Source organism: Phyllobates terribilis, unplaced genomic scaffold (assembly GCF_046119375.1).
Source record: "Phyllobates terribilis strain yellow unplaced genomic scaffold, ASM4611937v1 Scaffold_5__5_contigs__length_657084704, whole genome shotgun sequence".
NCBI lineage: Eukaryota > Metazoa > Chordata > Amphibia > Anura > Dendrobatidae > Phyllobates > Phyllobates terribilis.
The window spans coordinates 413,370,560-413,382,862 of record NW_027362765.1 but is presented as its reverse complement, the minus strand read 5'-3'; positions in this window follow the sequence as shown (position 1 = coordinate 413,382,862).

Sequence of the window (12,303 nt, the reverse complement as noted above, 5' to 3'; positions counted from 1 at the left end):
AAATTGAATATATGACATTTGAGCTGCATTACTGCTAAATAGAATATACTTATAAAATGAAGGTACTTAGCGCACGAATTGACCAATTCAGGAGACCCCAATAGCTGTACCTTTCTTTGATGGAACCCTAAACCTGATATTTATCAAACCTGCCTCTCTGGGGCTAAAATCCTACAAAATTAAACGGCAAGTAGGATCCAGCATTAAATAAAAACAGCATTTGAGCTCCTGAGGACGCCAGTGCCAATCGGTCCAAGCATGGACGGCAATGCATGACCTGGCCGCGGCTCTACCGACACCAGCGTCACAGCCTCATAGACATATCTGAAGCTGTGAAGTTCAGGTGGGGAGAGCCACAGCCAGTTCATCCATTGCATGGGCATCTACATGAGCCCTTAGGCTAATGGCAGGAGCTCAGACAAATATTGAGGCAGTCAACATCTCAAAACAGTATACTAAAGAAACAAAATAATATAGCAGTACTCTGTTCGGAGGTGCTGGTCATTTTATTTTTTTTTATAAAGAGGTAAGTGCAGCCAATGACATTTCATAAGACCTTATACCTCAACCCTCCTAAGCCGTCTATATGGGCATGTAGGTCATTGGAAACTGAGTTAAATGATACCTTGGTATCTGCCAATGTCTTATTCCAGAGATATACACATTTTTCTTATATGTAAATGAGCTGTTAAGATCTATGGGCCGGACATAGGTCTCCCTGGGGATCTGCCTCCAGAGATTATTTTAAATAAATGCGGGAGGATATATCAAGGTATCATTGAATTCAGCTTCCTATGACCTACATACCCGTATAGACGGCTTAGGAGGGTTGATCCTACTGACAGATTCCCTTTAATATTATTGGTGTACTATTACTAATGCATCTATTCTGAGGGAGCATTATTACAAATAAGGCACTATAGGGAAGCCAATACTACTGGGGCACTAATACTAATGGGCACTCTGGAGGAGTATTAATATTAACAGTGCACAATGAGGAGAATTATTATTGGGGCATACTAGGGACAATTATGGAGCATTAGTACTAATAAGGGCACTCTGGTGGATCAGCAATACTGGTTCATTCATACTAATGGGGACTCCTTGTGGATTGTTATTACATAACAAGACAGACAGGGCAGAAACGGAAGCACAATCACACAACACTCTCTCAGGGAAATACACAGAGGAATATAAAGTTTACAGCCCGAGAGTCAACAAAGTAATAAAAAGACACCTAGGGGAAAAGGAAAGGGTTAACCAAACACCGCTTGCAACAACTTTACAAATAACCACTAATAACCAGGACATGCCCACCTCTCCAGACCAGGATAGAGAACTATTGCTGGCATTACCTGAACAGTGGAGCCAGCTTAACCCCTTTCCTGCCCAGGGTGTACTAATACATATCTGTGCCCTGGGCCTTATGGGCCTGATACGTATTAGTACGCCCTGGCGATTTCACCCGCACGCAAGCAGTGCGGGCGAGATCGCCGCCGGTTGTCAGCTGATTCTATCAGCTGACACCCGGTTCTATGTGCAGGGAGTGGTCCCGCACCGGTCCCTGCACATTAACTCCCGAAATTATGCGATCGAAATCGATCGCAGCATTCTGGTGGCAAGAGGAGGTGAGCGCGATACTTACCTTCTCTGCCGGCGTCCCACGGCGTCTGAGCCTGGTCCCGGATGTTCTCATGGTGACCCGATGTCATCCGGGTCAAGAGGAGGCAGGAAGTTACTTTGGTCATGCGCAGTGCGTGACCAAAGTAACTTCTCCCTGTGCAGCGCTGACAGGCTGCATAGCACAGGGATGGTTCTGCATTCCTTGGCTATACAGCCGATCAGGCTACAAAAAGTGAAAGTCCCATAGTGGGACAATGTGTAAAAGATCAAAAAGTGTCAAAAAGTGAAAAATTTTTTTGTAAAAATATAAAACAACTAATAATAATAAAAAAATATATATATTGTCCTTATAAATAAATAAACTTATGAAAAAAAAAAATGAACCAATAAAAGTACACATATTTGGTATCACCGCGTCCGGAACCACCTGACCTATAAAACTGTCCCACTAGTTAACCCCTTTAGTGAACATGGTAAAAAAACAACAAAAAAAAACAAAACATAAAAAAATGCTTTATCATCATACCGCCAAACAAAAAATGGAATAAAACACGATCAAAAAGACGAATGTAAATAAAAATGGTACCGCTGAAAACGTCACCTTGTCCCGCAAAAAACAAGCCACCATACAGCTCCAACAGCCGAAAAATAAAAAAGTTATAGCTCTCAGAATAAAGTGATGCAAAAAAAATTATTTTTTCTAGAAAATAGTTTTTATTGTGTAAAAGCGCCAAAACATAAAAAAAAATATAAATGTGGTACCACAGTAAACGTACTGCCCCAAAAAATAAAGCTACTTTATAAATTTTACCACGCGCAGAATGGCATAAAAAAAAAACCCCAAAAAACAATTCCTGAATTGTTGGTCTTTGTTTTATTGCCTCCCAAAAATCGGAATAGAAAACGATCAAAAAATGTCACGTGCCCGAAAATAGTACCAATAAAAACGTCAACATGTCCCGCAAAAAACAGGCCCTCACATGACTCTGTCGGCTGAAATATGGAAAAATTATAGCTCTCAAAATATGGCGATGCAAAAACTAGTCTTTGCAAAAAAAAAAAAGTTTTTTTTAGTGTGTTACAGCTGTCAATCATAAAAACCCAATATGAATCTGGAATCACTGCAATCGCACCGAACCGAAGAATAAAGTTGTCTAATCACTTATACCGCACGAGGAACAGTGTGAAAAATAAACTCTAGGGTTAGGGTTGTGCTAGAGTTAGGGTTGTACTAGGGTTAGGATTGTGCTAGGGTTAGGGTTGGGCTAGAGTTAGGGTTGAGCTAGGGTTAGGATTGGGCTAGAGTTAGGGTTGGGCTACAGTTAGGGTTGAGCTAAGGTTAGGGTTCGGCTAGGGTTGGGCTAAGGTTAGGGTTGGGCTAAGGTTAGGGTTGGGCTAGGGTTGGGTTGGGCTAGGGTTGTGCTAGGGTTAGGGCTGGGCTAAGGTTAGGGTTGGGCTAGGGTTGGGTTGGGTTTGGGCTTAGGCTTGTGATATTTTCAGAAGTAAAGAAAAAAAAATGACGACGATATGGCGACTAATGTTGGGCGCAAGTGCTCGCTACTTGAGTCTGCATTGGGTGCTCGGGTATGCATCGAGTATCGCGGGTGCTCCAGTGACATGCTTGAGTCTCCGCCCCAAATGTTTTGCAGCTGTTATACAGCCAAAAAAACCTTGTGGGGATTGCCTGCTATGCACGAGCGATGTTTTTTTTGGGTGTCTAATAACCGTGAAACATGCGGGCGTGGATTCGAGCATGTCACTCGAGCACCGACGATACATGGTGCATACCCGAGCACCCAGTGCAGACTCAAGTAGCGAGCACTTGTGCTCAAGACTAATGACAACTTTTTCAATATGATGACCTAATGTTATCAAATTCTGTGTCGTACCTCTGGGTTCAAAATGTTCACTATACCCATTGATAAAATCCTTGAGGGGTCTAGTTTCCAAAATGGTGTCACTTGTGGGGGGTTTCCACTGTTTAGGCACATCAGGGGCTCCCCAAATGCAACATGGCATCTGCTAATTATTCAAGCAAATTTTACATTCAAAAAGTCAAATGGCGCTCCTTCCCTTCTGAACCCTGCCGTGCGCCCAAACAGTGGTTTTCCCCCATATATGGGGTATCGGCGTGCTCAGGAGGAATTACACATCAAATTTTGGGGTTCATTTTTTAATGATACCCTTGAAAAAATAAAAAAATTGGGGTCTAAAGTAACATTTTTGTGAAAAAAAATAAATGTTCATTTTTTTTCTTCCACATTCCAAAACTTCCTGTGAAGCACCTGAAGGGTTGATAAACTTCTTGAATGTGGTTTTGAGCACCTTGAGGGGTGCAGTTTTTAGAATGGTGTCACTTTTGGGTATTTTCTGTCATGAAGGCCCCTCAAAGTCACTTCAAATGTGATGTGGTCCCTAAAAAATGGTTTTGTAAATTTTGTTGTAAAAATGAGAAATCGCTGGTCAACTTTTAACCCTTATAGCTCCCTAACAAGAAAAAATGTTGGTTCCAAAATTGTGCTGATGTAAAGTAGACATGTGGGAAATGTTATTTATTAACTATTTTGTGTGACATAACTCTCTGATTTAAGGGCATGAAAATTCAAAGTTTGAAAATTGTGAAATTTTCTAAATTTTGGCCAAATTTCCGTTTTTTTCACAAATAAACGCAAGTGATGTTGAAGAAATTTTACCACAATCATGAAGTACAATATGTCACGAAATAACAATCTCAGAATCAGTGGGATCCGTTGAAGCGTTCCAGAGTAATTACAGTTAGGTCCATATATAAACCCTTCATCCAATTTTAATGTGGATACCCTCAAATGAAAGCTGAAAGTCTGAACTTCAACTGCATCTGAATTGTTTTGCTTAAAATTCATTGTGTTAATGTCTAGAACCAAAATTAGAAAAAATGTTGTCTCTGTCCAAATATATATGGACCTAACTGTACCTCATAAAGTGACAGTGGTCAGAAGTGTAAAAATTGGCCTGGTCATTGATGTGCAAACCACCCTCGGGGGTAAAGGGGTTAAATAGGGAAAGAGCAGACATGACTGGTTCTCCGCAGCATGTGACCACAGGCAATCAAGAAGCTGAGTCCAGCAAAGATTTAACTCCTTCTAACCTGCCTAGGAGCCGCAGCTCTAGAAGTCAACGCCCAAATCACTCTGTGCTGACCACAGTTATCTATGGAGTCACAAGGAGGAGTGTCTGAACCTGTGAAATCCACAGATCCTGATGCCACCATGACAGTTGGAGATGTTTGACAATAGGGCATATTGAGCAGAATATTAATAGTGGGGCCATGGTGGGGGAGTGTTATTACCAATAGTGTACTCTGGGGGAGAATTACAATGATTTGGGGTACCATTACCAATAGTGCCACTTTTGGGGATAATTATGAGGTGTTATTACTAATAGGGGGGGGGCACTATTACTGATGGAGCAACTCTGGGAAGTCTGGTGGGCATGCATAATAATAGAGAATTATAGGGGGAGAATTATTAGCACTGAGGGAATTATTATTAGTGGCCACATTAGGGGGGTATTATTACTAATCGGTCACTGCCGGGGAAGAATTATTACTATTGGGAGTACTATTACGAATGTAGCCCCTCTGGGAGACAATTATGGGGCATTATTGCTACTGGGGGCACTCTGAGGGAGCATCAATAGTGGTGCATCAATACTTATGGGGGCACCTTGAGGGATTGTTATTACTAATAGGGCACTATTAGGGGTACTATTAATAGTGAGGCCTGGTGGGGGAGTGTTAAAGAGGTTGTCCATTACTTTATCATTCATGACCTATCCTTAGGGGTCCGACACTCGGCACTCCGGCCGATCAGTCGTTCTCGGTGCTGGCTGCCACCGGACGGAAATGCTCAATTGTGGAGCTGCTCCATCTTCTGATAGTGGCCACGGCAGAGTACTACACATCTGCCTCTTATTCAAATCAATAGGAGGTGTAATTCAAATACTATTCAAATCTATAGGAGGCAGATGTGCAGTACCAGGCCGCGGCTACTGTCAGCAGATGGAGCAGCTCCGCAATTGAACATTTCCGGCTGACAACTGCCGACACCGAGAGCAGCTGATTGGCGGGGGTGCCAGGTGTCGTACCTCGATCGATCAGATATTGATGACCTGTCCTAAGGTCAAAGTAGTGAACAACCTCTTTAATACCAATAGGGCACTATGGGGGAGAATTATTATTATTAATTTATATAGCGCCATTGATTCCATGGTGCTGTACATAAGAAGGGGTTACATACCAAATACAGATATCACTTACAGTAAACAAACTAACAATGATAGAGCAGTACAGGGGGAGGAGGACCCTGCCCTTGCAGGCTTACATTCTACGGGAATGGGGAAGGAGGCAGTAGGTTGAGGGGTTGCAGTAGCTCCGGTGTTGTTGGGGGTAGCAGCAAGCAAGGTCATGGCAGGCTGTAAGCTTGTTTGAAGAGATGGGTTTTCAGGTTCCGTTTGAAGGATCCGAGTGTGGCGGATAATCGGACGTGTTGAGGCACAGAATTCCATAGGACGGGGGCTATTCGGGAGAAATCTTGGAGGCGATTGTGTGAGGAACGAATAAGTGTGGAGGAGAGAAGGAGGTCTTGGGAGGACCGGAGGTTACATGAGGGAATATATTGGGAGATTAGTTCAGAGATGTATGGAGGAGAGAGGTTATGGATGGCTTTGTAGGTCAGTGTTAGTAGTTTGAACTGGATATGATGGGGAAATGGGAGCCAGTGAAGGGATTTGCAAAGGGGGTTGGCAGAGGAATAGCGAGGCGAGAGATGAACAAGTCGTGCAGCAGAGTTGAGGATGGACTGGAGAGGTGCGAGAGTGATAGCAGGTAGGCCACAGAGGAGGATGTTGCAATAGTCGAGGCGGGAGATGATGAGGGCATGCACAAGCAGTTTAGTAGATTGAGGGTTGAGGAAAGGACGGATTCTGGAAATATTTTTGAGCTGGAGGAGACAGGAGGTGGCGAGAGCTTGGATGTGGGGTTTGAAGGACAGGGCAGAGTCAAGGGTTACTCCGAGGCAGCGGAGTGATGTCATTTATTGTGATAGAAAGATCAGGTGGATAGAAAGATATGCGAGATGGGGGAAAGATAATGAGTTCAGTTTTGTCCACATTGAGCTTGATGTAGCGGGGGGAGAAGAAGGAGGATATGGCTGTTAGGCATGCTGGGATTCTGAACAGCAGAGAGGTGACATCTGGGCCAGAGAGGTAGATCTGAGTGTCATCAGCGTACAGATGGTACTGGAAGCCATGGGATTTTATGAGCTGTCCCAGGCCAAGGGTATAGAATGAGAAGAGTAGGTGTCCTAGGACAGAGCCTTGAGGGACTCCAACAGAGAGGGGGCGGGGTGAGGAGGCAGTGTGGGAGTGAGACGCTAAATGTGCGGTTAGAAAGGTATGAGGAGATCCAAGATAGGGCAAGGTCTTTGACGCCAAAGGAAGAATGGATCTGTAGTAGGAGGCAGTGTTCAACTGTATCAAAAGCAAAGGACAGGTCAAGAAGAAGGAGTACAGAAAATTGTCTGTTAGCTTTCGCTTTAAGTAAGTCATTGGTGATTTTGGTAAGGGCAGTTTCGGTGAAATGGTGGGGGCGGAAGCTGGATTGTCGGTTGTTGAAGCGAGAGTTAGATGAAAAGTGGGAGGAAAGTTCAGCGGGAACGTGTTGCTCAAGGAGTTTGGAGGCAAATGGGAGCTGCGATATGGGGCGATAGCTGGACAAGGCGGTTGGGTCGAGGGATGGCTTTTTGAGGATGGGCGTGATTGTGGCATGTTTGAAGGCTGCGGGGAAAGTACCAGAAGATAGTGATAGGTTGAAGAGATGGGTTAGGGGTGGGATGAGTGTGAGGGTGAGGTTGGGGAGGAGGTGGGATAGGGTCGAGTGCACATGTGGTGAGGTGTGATTTGGAGAGGAGACGTGTAAGGTCTCTTTCCGTGATGTTGGGAAAGGAGGTTATGGGGGTAGGGAAATGGTGTGGAAAACAAAGGGGTTGTGGTAGTCGGACAGTAAAGACTTGCCGTGTTTGGTCAATCTTGTTTTTGAAGTGCGTGGCAAACTCCTCAGCAGAGATGACGGAGGTCGGAGGGGGCAGTGGAAGGTGGAGGAGAAAGTTAAAAGTGTTGAATAGCTGTTTGGGGATGTAGTATAGGGAGGATATGAGGGTTGTGAAGTAGGCCTGTTTAGCAGAGGTGAGTGCTGATTTGAATGCGAGTGTTGCTTGTTTGAGTGCAGTGAAGTCATCTTGAGTATGTGTTTTATCCCAACGCCACTTCGCAACCCTGGATGCTTGTCGAAGCTGTTTAGTGAGGTTGTTGTGCCAGGGTTGCCTGTTGACTCGTCGCACTCTGCCATGCACAAGAGGGGCGACCGATTCAATAGCTGATGCGAGAGTGGCATTGTAGAAAGCGGTGGCGCTGTCTGTGTCATGGAGTGAAGATATGGATGTCAGTGGTAGAACAGAGTCAGAGAATGTGTGGGTGTCTAGATGTGCAAGGTTTCTGCGGGAGTGTGCTAGCTGCCGGACATGGGTGACAGGTGAGAAGGACAGGGATGAGAATGTGAGTAGATGGTGGTCAGATAGGGGTAGAGGGGAGGTTGTGAGGTTAGATAGGGAGCAGAGTCGGGTGAAGATCAGGTCTAGTGTGTGTCCGTCTGTGTGGGTGGCTGAGGAGGACCACTGAATAAGTCCAAAGGATGAAGTAAGCGACAAGAGTTTGGATGCTGCTGACTGGCGAGTGTCAGTGGGGATGTCAGCCGAGAGAAAGTAAAGAAGCCAGGAGGAGAATTGGTCAATAAAGGCAGTAATCGGGCCCGGAGGTCGGTATATGAGAGCCACTTGGAGGTTGGAGGGAGAGTAAATGCGGACAGAGTGGACTTCAAAAGAAGGGAGAATAAGGGAGGGAAGAGGAAGAGTAGGGCTAAATGTCAAGTTGTTAGAGAGGAGAAGACCCACTCCTCCACCATGTCTGCTACCAGGGCAAGGAGTGTGGGTGAATTGGAGGCCGCTGTAACACAGCGCAGCAGGGGAGGCAGTGTCAGAGGGTATCAGCCATGTCTCTGTGATGCCCAGGAAGGAGAGAAGTGCTCCAGAGAGAGGGTGCAGCGGGGTGGGCGTCAGGGGGAAAGGTTTTGAGTAAGAGAGGTTGTGGTAATTTGCAGTTGGTTTGATGCAATAGGTGGGGGAATTGGTGGAAGGTGCAAGCTGTGGGGGTCCAGGATTGGGAGATATGTCGCCAGCAGTGAGGAGAAGCAGAGAGAGGGAGAGCAGGTGGGAGAAGGAGAGTGTCCGGCTTGTTTTATGTTTTCATAAGATCGATCTGAGGTTGAGGAGCAGGTCTGTAGATGAGGTTAGGTGGGGAGGTAGGAGGGAAGGAGAGATGATGATTTGGTTAGAGGGTGCTGGGGTTTGGGGATAGCGAAGGAGAGTGAGGATTAGTGGGGCAAAAACAGTAAGGGCATATGTAAGCATAATGAATGTTAAGTGTGAATGAGAAAGAGAATCTAAGTACAAATAGTAGATAGTTATCCATACCTTTTGGCCATTTCTGGCATATTTCATTTTTAGCCCCTTAAAAAGCAACCCTTTAAAAGCCAGACCTGTCTGTGCCAGACTTGGCTCCCTTGATTTATAGAGCTCTGGCCAGCACATGAGGTGGGTCAGGTGTGCAGAAGAGGAGGAGTCACAGGGACCCTGCTCACAAAAGCATGGTGGAGGGGGGGGGAGTAATTAGGACACAGAGGCTAAATGAATTCAGGAAACAGACAGCTAGGGACCAGTGTGTATTGGGATCAAAGGATTGAGGTGATGAACATGCAGATTGGACCCAACATACCAAGGACAGATAGAATGAAATTAGCAGGAATCAGTGGATACACAGCAGATAATGGATACAGGGAACATACCGGGAGACAGATAGATACAGTTTGGAAAAGACAGTCAGATATGCAGCATGGGGTTTGCAGGTAGGGTCAGATGACATACCTGTGGGTGAAGCAGAACAGATTGTCAGATGAAGAATGGTGATTTCAACTACTATTATCAATGGGGCCACTCTGAGGGATAATTATGAGGTGTTATTACTAATGGAGCCACTCTGGTAGACAATTATATGCCATTATTTCTTTGGGGGTAGTCGGGTGGCCATACATACTAATAGAGCACTATGGGGGGAGAATTATTAGTATTGAGGGAATTGTTATTAGTGGGGCCACGTTGGGGGAGCATTATTATTAATAGGTCACTACTGGGGGAGAATTATTACTATGGAGAGGACTATTACTAATGTAGCCCCAATGGGAGACAATTATGGGGCATTATTTATAATAGGGGTCTCTGAGGGAGCATTTTGGGACACTATGGAGGAGCTCTTTTTATTGCCCAAATTATTGCCTATACCCGAGTGCGCTTAAATAAAAGGGACAAAGTGCCACAAAAAAAGTGTACTAGGATGCTGGTCATCTTGAAACCCACTCCAAAAGGAAAAGGGTCCCCTAAACCATTCCCCCGTCCCTCCGACCCAAAAGGCCACAGCGAGAGAGAGGGACAAATAGCCTCATGCAGCCGAAGCTGGAGGAGATCCAATCTTACCCCCAGCATCTGCCCGAGTTCTCACCCAAGCAAGACACTGGGAGCCTAAGACTGATCTCACTTCCCGAAAGAGGGGAGCCAACAACCCTCTACTCCCGAAAGAGGAGAGCCAGAGGGGAGCAAAACTTGATGGCCTCACACTGCCCCCCCGGACCTGCCAAGAGAGGAACCTATGAGGAAACTGTATCCCGACAAAATCCTAGTGACAAAGTGGACACATGTGAATAGGTGACACACAGTGGCAAAAATATAATAAATAAAATAAATAGTGAAGGTTGTTCAGTGTAATACTGACTGGACCTCCGACCAGAAATTTAAAAAATCCCCCATCCTAAGGCCAGAAGGCCCAGAGAAGGGCGTGTGCAATGAAGAGTGAAAAGAAGTGCTAGTGCAAAATGTGCCATAAACTCAAGTGGGGTTCCCAATCCTAGCAAATTAAGGCACACCAGGTGTTACGGATCCGGGTGGTGGCACCTCTGTGCTGCGGTGTAAGGAGGAACCAGAGGGGCGTAACTAGGTATCAACTCGGACTGACCAAGGTCGCACGGCGGCTCAATCGATTCCGTGAACCAGGGAAGCACCGAGCAGAGGGACCAGGTGCTACTCTGGGCCAGTCCTTGTATGAGAGCAGGTGACTCCCACGGGTCAGAAGGCAAGGACTGACCGGTACAGCAGATGAGCACGGCAGGCAGGCTGACGGGTGATCCGGGTAGACGGACTGGCAGACACCACGGGTAACTGTCAGGAGACTCCAGGTAGGCTGGCTGGTAGGCACGGCAGGTAACTGGTACGTTCTCCGGGTAGGCAGGCAAGCCTTGCCCATAGACAGACTGGCGGGTTTGGACCGTAGGCAGACCGTCGGCCTGGAGAGTGTACTTGGCTGGTGGAGACAGGTAGTCAGGCTGGCGGACTGGTAGTCAGGCTGGTGGACTCCTTAGGACGGCGCGCGCGGCCCCTATGAGAGGGAGGGAGCACGCGCCCTAAGCACAGTGCCCGAGAAGCTGCGCGCGCCGGCAGCAGCAGCAGGAGAGTCGGAAGACGCCGGGCCAGGAGCGCGGCGGTAAGGGGAACGGCGTCTCTGCCCCTGACAGGGGCAGAGATGCCGATGCTACAGTACCCCCCCCCCCCTTTATGCCCCCTCTTTTTTAGGCCTGAAAATTTTTTTTAAAGGAGAAGCGGGGCGTGGATGTTCTCCCTGGGTTCCCAAGTTCTCTCCTCTGGGCCAAATCCCTTCCAATCCACCAGAAAAAAGGTTTTTCCTCTTACCCTCTTGGTGGCCAGAATGTTCTCTACCTCATAGACGTCCTCAGCGGAGACCGGAGCTGGGGAGGTACCTGGATCGTCAGAAAAATAATTAAGAACAACCGGTTTGAGGAGAGATACGTGGAAGGAGTTGGGAATCCGTAAGGTGGCCGGGAGTTTTAACTTGTAGGCCACTGGATTGATTTGCTTGAGTACTTCAAATGGACCGATGAACCATGGACCCAACTTATAGGAGGGTATTTTGAGATGAACATGTTTGGAGGAGAGCCAAACCTTGTCTCCCGGGCGGAATTGAGGTGGGTCCAGATGTCTCTTGTCGGCATGTCTCTTCATCCGCTCGGAGGATTGAAGAAGTGCGGATCTAGTGTCCTCTCAAATGGTGGAAAATTTGCTGACCAGAGACTCCGCGGCAGGATTGTCCACTGAAGAGGAGACGGGAAACAGAATCCGGGGATGTTGAAACGGGCAAAGAACAAAGACCACCGGGCTCATCGAAGACCTTCCAGAAGGCAGTGAGGAAAGCCGGAAGTGCGGCGGTAAGGGGGATGGCGTCTCTGCCTGTCAGGGGGCAGAGACGCCGATGCAACACCAGGGTCACCAGTCCTGGGGAACTTCACACTTCGGGCTTTCAATCTTACTCAGCTCAATGGCATCAATCCTGGGGGTCAATGCTTTCCACCAGATGACTGTATGAGCCACCCGGCGTACTAACAAGAGCACCAAACCCAGTGTGCATTGTATTGATCTACTAGGGTGGCCCCAGCCAATGCAGCCTTTTCAAAGATACTACACTTGA